The 12,204-nt window shown below is 52.4% G+C and overlaps 1 long non-coding RNA gene across 1 annotated transcript; it reads left to right on the top strand.

The window, feature by feature from the left end:
• Nucleotides 1–208: 208 nt before the first annotated feature.
• LOC142360489 (uncharacterized) lies at nucleotides 209–5,989 on the top strand. Its single transcript, XR_012763095.1, has 3 exons — nucleotides 209–4,687; nucleotides 5,539–5,740; nucleotides 5,862–5,989. It is a non-coding gene; the product is annotated as an uncharacterized LOC142360489 (long non-coding RNA).
• The last annotated feature ends 6,215 nt before the right edge of the window (nucleotides 5,990–12,204 follow it).

The following is a 12,204-nucleotide window of genomic DNA, read 5'->3' on the forward strand; positions in this document are numbered from 1 at the left end:
GCATTTTGGGATGGCTGAAGCTGGGGTGATGCCCAGGCAGAGAGGGACAGATCCAGCACGGTGAAGGGTGCAGCTCTGCAGATGTGGATGGGGCACCGGGCTCCCACCTCAGCTCAGGATCTGACTCAACGGCCACGTTGTTATCTTGGAGGGTGGATGACATGAAATGATTAACCCTCATCAACCATTGGCATTCAGTGGGGTCGAGTCAGGGCTGACGGGCTTAAAAACTGGCAGATTGGTTAAATGTTTTTGGAAGGGGGGAGATGTTGGGTCTTCTCCTTTGCCTGCTGGATTCTGGACCTCTGGACGGTGGCCAGCTTGCATGCAATGATCTTCCCAGCAAGCACGAGGCAAAGTGGTTGGCAGAGCGTATAACCAGAGCTCAGCTGGATCTATGAAGAGCTGACTTTTGCTGCTTCTCACCGATGCCTCTGGGCCCATCTTTGCTTGGGATACATGTGCCTGCGGGAGGCTGGGGGCTTCCACCCCGTGATGGGTGCAGGATGATGGGACTGCATCTTCTTCAGCCTGGCAAGTGACTGGCTTCTCCTGTCCTGTGTCCTCTCCATGCTGGGGGATGTTGGTGACCTGTGACACCCTGGGTTTGAGTGCCGTGAGGTTACGTGGAAGTTTGCCAGTTTGGAGGCTGCTCACTTTTTGTTTGCTGCCTTTCAAAATCTTCAGATATCCTTGTAAGTATGGGAGGCTCAAGGAGAAATGCCAAATGCTCAGTCTGGGGACAAAGCTGCAGACACCAGAGAGCTGCCAGGAAGGCAGGACCCAGTAGAAGTTAGTGAGTAAAAAAATGTATGTATAGGTAGCCCTTGGTACAAACTCCAGTGTGGGGGCCAAACTGCGAGTGAAGAGCTGCCAGGGAAGGTGTGTGAGATTTGGGTGGCTATTTAATTGGGAAGAAATACAGAGTCATTGGGACTGGATCGCTTATTTGACTTTCCTTGGGCTTCATCCAAAACCTGCTAAAAGCTAACATGGTTTTCTTTTCCACTGACTTCCATGGGCTTTGGATCAGGATCTTTGTGCCTACAGGGTTATCTCAATTTCCTGGAACTCGTTCACTGTTTGAATTTGCTAAGTATATTTACTGACAGGCTGCTTTTTTCTTTAACTCCCGCCGTTTGATTGCAAAAAGTTCCCGGCAGCTGCTGGTTACAGGAGTGGCATCGCTCTCTCAAAAGTGGCCATGCACACCCTTGGGTGTCCCCTTCTCCATCTGGCCCCGTGTAACTCTTAAAACATCACAAGATCCACTACGAGCTTGCCTCTTGCAAACCATTCAGAGCAGCTAAAGAAGATTCAGAAGTGTCAGGTGTCATCATCATCATTATTATCATTATTTTTTTTTTGATGTTGTTATTATGATCATTATTATTATTATTATTAGTTTGAGCCTCAGACTCTTTTGCAAAGGCACAGGCTCCCCAGAAGACGTGTTTGCTCAGAGTTTATCACCTGTTTATTTGCTTGGTCGCCGTCAGGCACAGGACCAGCCGGATCCACCCCAGCGCTGCCGGTGCCTGACCCCTGCCTGCGCCTGTAATTGCCCCTTGATCTCCGCGTGAGCCTTGCCCCTTCCCACATAACAGGCAGCGTTTCTCCCTGGAAGGTGAGAATGCCAGAGCAAAACTTCTTGTTCCCAAGCAGTGGCATGAGTAGGGCAGAACGTTTAATTAGCTGGATTAATGAATGTAGCTTCATCAATCCACTCAATTAATAAACAAGCATGGATAAATCAAACGCTCTGATTGGCTTAGCTAGGTTTTATTTGAATTGCTGCAGGGTGATGCAGGTAAATTCTGGGGTGACTGTATTTTTTCTAGGTGACCAGGGAGGAAGAGTAGCCTTGCGGTCACAAACCTGCCCTTTGGGCTGGGAGATGGGGGGGTTCATGTTGGGCCCTCCTGTGACCTAGTGTGCAGCTTGGTGCTGTGCAGGCAAGGAGACCTGTCTGTTGTCTGCTTGGACTGACAGCTTTCTAATGAAGTAAGGGTGAAAAGCCATTTTATGAGCAACACAGATCTGAGTTTGCACAGTCTATATTGCAAGTCCTTCCCTCCTTTTTCTTGTACCAACATAATACTAATAAATGCAGAAAATTTTCCAGTCAAAGCCCTGGCCGTAAATCTTTAGCACCTTCTAAAAAATGATATGGCCTGACATTCAAAGATAAAGGAACCCAGAGTGAGGGTGTGGTTTGGAGAACAGAGGCTGCGGAGGAGCAGGGCTGAGCCGCTGCGTTGCCCATGGGTCCTCCTCCTTGGAGCCACGCAGATGATGGAGAGCCATCAGCGGAGACAGTCCACCCCACTGCATCTCCCAGGAGGCAACCTCTCACCTGGGAGCGCAGGTGCTGATGGTTGAGCAAGGCATTGATGATCCTGCCTGAATAGCTACCAAAGTGCATTTATTCCCAAAGCCTTTGGTCTGCTCTTTGGAACAAAGTGCCCTCAGTAATATCTACAGACTGGCAAACAAGTGTGTATCTTGCTGTTCCACTTGAACTAGGGCAAGTCGACCGGTATCTCTTGGCAGTTTTTTAGGTATTAATGGAAATCTGACTCTTTTAGGAAAATACCTCTCGCCTAGGAGTCAAGATAGTCCTTTAATTCTGGGAACCAGATGGGGAAAAAATACCAGCCTTTAAACCAGCTCCTGTGTGAGGGACAATCCTTTTGCATATGACTTTTATTTCCTGGAGAAGGTGTGCGTGTGTGAGTGTGGCGATGCGCATTTCAGAGGTTGACGGGGCAGTATACAATTAGGAGCAGAGGTAGCTATGCAGACAAGCTTTACATTGTGCCTCTCAAGGTAAATATTTCCCCTGAGTACACAGAGCCAAAGTACAGCTTGCCATATATATAAAGCTGGGGACAAACTGCAGCTTTCCGGCAGTGAATGTGTCGGCTTTGTTCCGGGACACGGCTAGCCCCGTCCTCTTCTGCCGTGCTGCTGGGACCTCTTGCAGCCCTGGCATGGGTGGCTGCCGCTGGGAAGCTGTGCTTGAAGTCTGCTCTTCCAGCAGCACGTGGACACGTGAAATTCCAGCTGCTATCAGAAAGCCTGTGGGTTCATTTCTAACCAGCATGGCTGGGGAAAGGTCCAGAGAGCGTGACCCCCTGCCCTCTGTTAAGTTTTAAGCGTGTGCTGCTGAGTCAGAAAGACCCCAAAAAGTATTATTTGAAGGGATTCAGTGGGGTTTTTTCGAGATAATCTTGCCATTTATGTGACATCTTAACGCTCGGGGTTTACAACATGTTGTTCTTTATAAGTGATTCCCGCAGGTTAATTATGCTGTATGAAGAGATTAATTAACTTTCGGAGAGTCACCGCCCACGGCAGCGGAAAGGGGAGCCTCTGCTGCCAGCTGGGATGGATCGTCGCGGCGTCGGCACGCTCGGCAGGTTCGGCCGCTCGGCTCCCTGGGCGGCGCGAGCTCGCCGAAGGTCGCTGCCCACGGGACGGCTCCGCTGTGTCAGAGCGCTTCAAACCGGCCAGTGTCGCGGTGACCTTACTCCACAGCTTCCCCCTGTTCTGTCTCCTGTGGTTTTATTTTTAAGGCCCCTGTCGAACACCGGATAGCGCTGCCCCTTGCTGAGGCGATTGCTGGCCAAAAGTCCTCTTACAACTCGAATCACGGGCGATGGCTCTCCAGCAGCCCCGAAGTGTGGGTGGCTGGGAATGTGCCTTCCCCTCCAGAGTGTTTTTTTGTTTCAGCACACCTGAAAGGCAAGGCGATAGCACCGAGGTGCCAGGCCGGGTGTTAGGCGGTGCGTGAGTATCTGGGGAACTTCAAATGTGAGCAGGTGAGCCAGGCGCAGGGCAGGGGGATGAGCGACGGTGCGTCCGAGGGAAGAGGTGTTTTGGAGGCAGCCCTTGGAGATCCCCTTGGAGACACAGGGCAAAGCCTAGTGGGGAATTTTAGGATTTTAGGGTGCCTTCCCCCTGCCAGAGTTCAACGCCGCTCTCACAGCGCTGGCACAAGCAGCCATCCTGCTGTGTTAATTCAATACCAGTCTGTTGTCTTGGGGTGGGGGGGGGACAAGCAAGATACCTCTGGCAAACCTGGAACGGGACTTTGAATTTCTCCCACAACTCCCAGCTCCCCTCCGCAGACCTGAAAATTTCCCCAGGCCCCAGACTCCTGATGTTTTGACACCCCAACATCAGCCATCGTACTGTGCTGCTGCAGCAAGGTCCGGGCTTGCTGACGTTCAAACCCCTCACCTGGCTGAAATACAAGCCTGGCACCTGAGTCTTTTTTTTTTTATTTGCTAGTATAAAAATCCCTGCTTTGCTAAGAGACTCCCGAGTACAAAGTGTTTTTTGCAGGCAGAAAGCACAGTGTGTTCTCAGACGGAGGCGTGCAGGTACATGGCTCTGCCCTAAGAAGAGGAATTCAAAGTTAGGATTTACCTTGGCATTATTCAGTGCCACCTCACACACAGATTTAACCTCTCCCCAAGCCTGAGGTTTCCTGCTATATGTTTTGGAAGGAGAGCTGCTTAAAAAAATTCTTTTAGTTGTTTGTGGGTTTTTTAACTTTCTTTTCTCTTTTTCTTTCTTTTTCTCCTTCTTCTACTTCTTCTACTCAGGATCTGGTTCAGCGGTCCCCTAACAGAGTCAGTACATTCCAAGCGCTCCGTTTACACTGGTTCAGCTTCTCTGGGTAAATAACAATCCCTAGGTGTGTCTGGTTGCGAGACTTCTGATACGTTTCAGGGCTGATGTGGCAGATCCCAGGACGTCTAAAGCAAGATTTTTCCAGCAGAGACAGAGATGTGCTGGTGGCCCTTTGCAAAGCTCCCCTCACCCTAGCGAGTACGCGTCGGATGCTTGTGCCCAGCATAAGAAATTAGTCCTAAGGAGCAAGTGGAGGGCTGAGGGCTTCAGGTGGCAGGGAAATAAAGAGATTTAACAAAATGCAGGTAGAGGGATTGTCTGCGTTTTCTAGTGCACAGGAGCAGAGGAATAAGCAGTGGTGTGGGAGCTATGTAAGCTCAGGTGGTGTTGAGCTCAGAGGGTGAAGGTTTCTATCCCTCCAGGCAGACCAGAGGGGTGGCAGGGGAAGAAAGGGTGGCTGAGTCCCACAGAGGACCTCTCCCAGGCACACCCAGCTTCGGGTACAACCCAACTCCTGCACCCACAGCACGTCTGCACACCTGCCTGTCCTGCCCAGGCTGCCCTGGACCAAGAGGGGTCCAGCCATGGCCCCTTCTGCATCTGTGGGAGCTGATGGAGCACTCATGTCCTGTGTCGGAGGAGAGGATCCTGGCAGATCTGCCTCCCCTGGTCTTTGCTCCAACACAGGTGTCTGCTGACTTCCCATCTCCCCCCCACTGCTGACTCACAGATCGGTTCCACGCTCCACTGGTGTCCCTTTGGCGTCTGTCGGCTGGAGAAACATTCAAACAGGAGAAATTACACAGGGGAAAAATCTGCAAGCGAATTGTTTTCCATAGAAAGCTCCTTAAAATTTGAGGGAGTGGTGGGGAAAACAGGACTTATTTTTTTTTTTAGTCCGTAAAAATATGCGACGACTCTTTGGGAGGAACCACTGTGCATCGACAGACATGAATGGTGGGATGATGCCGTGCTCGTTGGCGAGTCAGCACATTCACGAGGACCTGGGAGATGCCTCCACTGCTGGCCCGGGAGAGACCTAGGAGACGCTGCGACCTCCCTCCGCCCTCATTTCTCCTCCTGAAATGTGGGGTTGATGGTACTGCCTTTCCACCCAAAGTGCTTCGCGGCGGCTTGGCGTGACATACTGCGAACTGCCATTAGTAGCATGTCTATAGAGGCAGGACACAAAGCCAGGGGGACGTGTTTTTTTTCTGCAGGGTTGTGCTGAAGTCTCACCGAGCAGCCCAGGAGGATGACTTTAGAACAGTGCTATTTACTTTTCCCGCTTCTCATCGCTGGGCAGAACCTGAGGTGAGAGAGACTCAGGCTGTGTGCCGGGGCGACGTGACAGTTATAAATAAATACATAAAAACAAATTGTCTGTCCAGAGGCGAGCATCAGGGTGGAAAGCGTTATCTCTCTCTGCAGCTTTCATTGCACTGTGGAACAGAAGAAACCCCTTCAGGTCTGTGCTTTCCCTTCCTGGCTCTTGTGCCAAGATTTTGCAGTCCCTCGGGGTACATCCAAACCTCTGACCATGGACACGGTTCACACTTTCCCCCCACTGGTTCCTGGTAAAACCAGCCCGGAGAGAAGAGGAGCTGGTGGGGCAGGGTGATGGCTGCCATGTTTTGAGCTCCCTCTTCCCTGTGGCCTTCAGGGGTGTGAGTGTCTTGTGGACCTCGAGCTTCGCTGTGCAGCTCTTTTTTTGGATGGGAAGCCAGGTCCCCCCTGCTGCTCTTCCCATGCGGTGTGCAGCCCCCCCGACTGCTCGTTGTGCCTTTCACCCAGCCAAAGGACGCGTGGGCCCTCTGGGTGCCTCTACTGTTCTCATCAGCGCCCTTGAAGCTTACGGCCCATCGCTAGATTGGTTGGAGGTCAGCTGCTGATGAGAAGTAGATGCATGGATTACGTGAGCCTAGTTTTGTCTGTCTGGCAGCGTGTCTGTCCCTGCAGAGTGTACATGCCTTCAATTTCTTGGTGTCACCAGCCAGTCGATCACCCTTCTGACTCTGTCCCCAGCTGGTGGGGGACACGCTCTCTCTCACGTGCACAGCTGAAGGGATGGACTGATGTCTCTTCCTACCCCTGTGCTTTATGCGGGTTGCACCGGGCAAAAGGTACCTGGTGAAGCAAATGCCTCTGCACTCCCCAAAGGATGCTTCAACCAGGGGAGGAGAGGTGTTGCACCAGTTTCACGTCTGAGGTGTGGTGGCAATAGGCAGAGGAGGGTCTTGAACATGGGAGAGCTTCAACCAGAGAAGCTTCCCCCCAGCAGAGGTGTGTTTCTTTTAAGCCAGAGGTACTTTGTGGCTGTTTATTTAATTCTGCAAGTGCATTCATGTCCTCTTGTGCTCTGTAATGCTAGCAACCCCAAAATACCTTAAATTCTCCATCTGGGGCCATGCCCTGGGATTTCTCAAAGGTGGGAGCTGTGTTTGTTCCTGGCATGTTAGGAGGTCCTTCCTGGGCTCTTTTCAGTTGGACTACAATTTCCAGATGTTGAGTCAGGTAACGAGCATGAACCCTGCTAAGGTTATACATGGAAAGTGAGAAGAGTTCCCTTGATATGACCAGCAATTACCCCATCACAATCTTTTGGCGGTGGAGCAAGACAGCCTGCACCCCATCTCGCCAGGTTTTGTAAGTCTTGAAGAAGTTTCTTGTTAAGTCCCAGCTCCTGGAGTCACGTGAGTTTGTGTCCAGCCAAATTTTCAAGAAAGACACAAAGTCATCTGGGCCTAAAGCCAGTTTGGGGACGGGAAGAGAGGGACTCCTGCATCCAATGTGGATGAAGAGGGTCTGGACGAAAGAGCTCGCTATGCTTTTCTGCTTGCCCAGACGGGGATTCCCTTTCTTTCACGCTGTATACAGCCCTGATCCTGTGGACTGGGCACTGGGACACCGTGTTGGTTGCATGGTGAAGGATTAGGTAATTTCCTTCCCTTCTCCTCTGGAAGGTGTTTTGATTAGCATAACCATTGTGTTCCCAAATTAGCTTGTGTTCCTGGCTTTGCCCTTAGGCTGGCTTTTCCTGCTACAAGCCTGCTCTGGCACAGTGATACAGCTTTCCACCAGCTGCAGCATCACAGCGCACAACGTCGGGGTGGATCCAGCTATGCTCAGTCTACCAGCTGCCCTTCCTGAGTGACCGCAGGATGGTGCTGAGACTAGAGAGAACTGGCTCTACAGCTCTACAGCTCTCCAACACCTGGGATAGCTGTGTGGAAACTTTCAAGCAGCCCAAGCCTTGATGCGAGGCTTGGGGGACCATGGCACGTGCTGGCCCGAGAGTAGGAGCAGCTGGAACAAAGGTGCATCTCCATCACAGCAGAGGGAACGTTAACTTCTGCCACAGGCTAAGGTGCATGGGTCTGGCATCTCAAGCTATCCTAGCTAGGTGGGTCTGAGCCCATCTAGCACAACCCTCTACCAGTCACTCACCTGTTTCTGCTTTCCTCCCCCCCAGCATTGTTCTGAACTGAAACAATGCAAAATTCTGGGTGAAAATTAAGAGTAGAATGGAAAATATTTTCCAAGTGCCAACAAAACAGACACACACAGAGTGATTGATTAGGGACTCCTGAGTGTCATGGAGAGCAGGAGATGCTTGCAAAGTGGGTCTGGTTGGGCATGCAACTGAGAATCTGAAGTTACTGGTTGGTATGTCTCTCTGGTGTCAATCTTCGCCCCCAAAAGATGTGTCCGGGAGTGCGAAATCAGCTGCTTAACACCATTCATTCACTGCTGTCTGAGCCACGGAAGGTGGTAGCTTCACAGCCCTCCCTCTGTGGATATAAGTCTGTTCAAGTAAATTCTCTGACAGAACAAGTTGAGGTAAGTTCTGCTCAAAACATCCCCATGAGGGATGGAGGAACTGATGAACCACATGGATGTTTGACCTTGCCCCATTTCAAAGCTTGTGTCATTACGCCTTGAAACAGCCCGGAGCAATCCGCCACCAGATTTCAGATGGAGTTGCACAGCGGGAGCCCTGTTGTGGCCAGGAGGGGAGAACAAAGCATGCCACAAGAACGTCATGTTCTTGGTGAGGCCAGTGGGAAATGCAGCCCTTCCCTGTGCAGGGATTCCCCTGGGCTTCATCGTGTCTCCAAGTACTAGATCTTGCCGTTGGGACTACTAAATTTCATCTTGTCCTCAGCCTCTGCCTGCTCTGCTCATGAGACACCACCCCTTCTCCAGCTTCGGAGAGAGGTGGCCGTCCCAGGTCCCGCATGACACCCCAGCTGGCCAGGAGCAATTCTCCTCCTACACAGATGTCACTCCTGTCTTGGAGGGAAAGGGCTTGGGATTCATGTCTAGTTGCAAACTTGGTTTGCAAGTCGCAAGACATTACTGCCAACTACTCTGGCCTCACCTCCAAAGTTCATGTGTGCCATATCAGCACTTTCCTCCAGCTCACAAGAGATCCCCAAACTGGGAGCCACCTAAGGAATGTGGCTTCCACCAAAACCCATCCTTGACTCTGGGGTAGCTCTGTCCTAGAAAACACGATGCTCATCTTCGGCAGCACTGCAACCGCATTTTTCCACCAGGGCGGCAGGCTGGGCTGAGGGTTACCTGCTGATTAAAGCACAGTAGTGAATGACTGGCTGGGGAATGACAGAGGCTTTGGGGAGCTGTATGGACCTCCTGAGGGGTGCTCCTGCCTTCCACCTCCATGGCTCTCCAGCTAGTGCTCCTCCATCAGCTTTTGGGGCATCTCACAGAGCAGAGCTGAGGGGACGGAGAAACAGTGGAATAGGGACCTAAGTGGTGAACACCTCGAGTGCTCCTGGAAAAGTGTTATTTTACAAACACCCAGAGCAAAGCCCAGCTGCTGAGACACAGGCATTTAGTGCCCTCCAGGAACTGGGATGTCCTGCTGGTCTCTGGCTGCCAGCCCACCAAAGTGGAGGTGTCCTGCAGGTCCTGGTTTCTATTTCATATTCAGGCAGTATTTTCCAATCCCACGTGGAGCTGGGTCGAAGAAGGGGGAGGCCAGAGTGTACCCTGCTCCAGAAGCAGGCACAGCTGTGGCATGGTGCGTTTTCTAATCCAAGCCTCAGCCATGCCACTGCAGAAATATGGACGAGGAGGGAGAGGAATGATCCAGAAGCTCTTGCCACCACCTCCCTGCGGCCCCGCGCCGTGCTCCGTTGCGGCATCCACCTCCAGTTTCCATCACTGGATTAGAGCCGCTGCTTATTAAACCCAGACCAGCGAGCGCTTGGCAAAGCGTGTGGGCCGGGAGGGACTGCCGGGGAGTCGGGGGGAGGCCGGACGGACCAACTCCTGCTTTTATAAAAAAGGGGAGGCTGTTTCCAGAGTCTCCAAAGGGATTAAGTGTGGATGTGGGGCTGCTTGGAGGATCAGCCCGGCTGGTAGACAACGCAGCTCCAAGTTCATAATGCAAGCAGCAGCCAAATCCGGAGCAAAGGACTCCTCTGCTTTTGTTCCTACCAGTTTTTTGGCATATTTCTGTAGCAGTAAGCATCGCATGGCCGGAGCAAGGGTCGCAGGCACCTCCCCACCTCCCTGAGGGCTCAGGATTGAAAGGCACCACCGAGCCCAGGCAGAGCCGACTGCTTTCCTACAAAAAAACACAAGCTGTGCCTGTCTGCGCGCTCAGCTGCAGCCTGGACACGGACTGCGTGGGGATGGGACGAGGTGCTTGGTCGCAGTCCCATCTGGCTCCTCAGGTGGGATTTCATGGTCCCCTCTGCATGATTGAGCCTGGACCTTCAGAAGGAGCAGGGCTGCGAGGGACCTCAAGGAGTCCTGCAGATCTTGTGGCAGGGTTTGTTTGACGACTGCTGCACGGAGCTAAAAATACCCCAGTGATGGTTATGAATTTAGGATAACTAATACATCCAGTGGAAAGACTTGGAGCCGTTCCAGGGCTAAACAACAGCTTCTTCACCAACAGCCAAAGACTTGTGGATGCAAAAATAACTAGGAACTGAAAAAATTGAGCTAGAGCAAGGGATTTTCAAATTGAACCCAAGAAAAACTTTTTAGCGGTGAGGACGACTGTGGATAACAGCCAGCACTCTGGTTGTTTTAACAACAGGGTACACAGATCTCTGGATATGGGCTGGATGCTGTCCCTGCGCAGCGGTTGGGAGAACTAGTAGTTAGGGAGAATTCCTTCGATGCGGAGTGAAAGCAAATTATACTGATAATATAGGACCCAGCGGCCTGGATCAGCAGCGCAGTGCAAGAATCACAGGGAAACACCATGGCAGGAGGTATAGGCTTGATGTCTTCAAAAGTGGGTGGAAAGATCCAAGAACAGACCAACTGACGACCGTGGATGCAGGGAGGAGTGCTGTGGGGTGAGCCAGCTTTGAACCACATAGGTGTCGGTGAGCTGAGGGTGAGTGAGGGTTTCGGACATCTGTCTGCAGACCCGAAACACAGCTGGGGAAGGAGCAGAGGGAGCCATCCTCTGAGCACATCTGCACCGTGGTGGCAGAGGGACACCAGCTCCATCTGCCCAGGGTTTCACTCTACGCTGTGTATTTCCCCACGCACGCGTGCGTCACTCTGCCCTCGTTGTTGTTCCACGCTGAAGCGGACACTCCATTATTCATTTGGCCGGAGACGGTAAGAGCAAGCCCACCTCACCGTGCCCTGGGCGCTTGGCTGGGGCAGTGTGTGCCAGTCCTTGCCCCAGTGAGTAATGAAGTACTCCGGGCAAAGAAGCAAAAGCTTCTCTGAGAGCGCTCGAGAGAGCCCAGCCCTGCATCTCCCACGTATGTCAGGCACGAGGTGACTCCCCCAGCCCCCTGGGGACGCTCGCAGCAAGGCGGGCAGCTGGGCTGGGTGCCCAGCTGCCTGCTCCACCACGGCTGCAGCTGGGGAAGTGGGGACCCACGGGGCTTGGGACATCGGTGCTGTTCAGACCCCATGTTCCTGCTTCTGGGCGTTTCAGTCTGAGAAGATCCTTGGTGTGTTTAACCAGCTGATGCTCCTGGGAAGACTGGGGCGGGGCCTGATCCCAAACCTTCATGCGTTTGTCTAAAGGGCTAAATATTGGATCGCTCTCTGCCTACAGCCATCCTTTCCGTTCATGGGTCTTGCCAGTCCAGGTCCTGCCCATGGTGGGGAGCCCTGCTCTGCCTAGTTTGCCTGCAGCGTGTAGAAACCCCAAAAAAGTCTCCAGGTTCTCATGAGTACTGAGAACAGAAGTGTTTGTGCCTATTTCAGGTCCCTCTGCAGAGACTGTGTTATCATAATTAGCCAAACATTTCTCCATTAGCATATTTTTTCTCTTCTTCCATCTCATCATGCATGAAACAGTCACTTATTCTCCTTGCCATTGTGTCCAGATGTACCAGGCTGCAGGCAGGACCTGCTGCCTGTCCCCAGCCCGGCCTCAATAGCAGGGCTTGTTCTCTGCACGGGGGGCGACGATGCAGTGGCAGCTGATGTAAGCCCCAGGGAGGCCACCGAGAGCAGCCCCCCCCAACTGCCGCCCCATGAGAGGGTCCGGCCACTGGAATGAAAGAATGGAGGTGCCCCAAGCATCTACAACAGGCTGCAAGGAGAGAGGTG

Source organism: Opisthocomus hoazin, chromosome 2 (assembly GCF_030867145.1).
Source record: "Opisthocomus hoazin isolate bOpiHoa1 chromosome 2, bOpiHoa1.hap1, whole genome shotgun sequence".
Lineage (NCBI taxonomy): Eukaryota > Metazoa > Chordata > Aves > Opisthocomiformes > Opisthocomidae > Opisthocomus > Opisthocomus hoazin.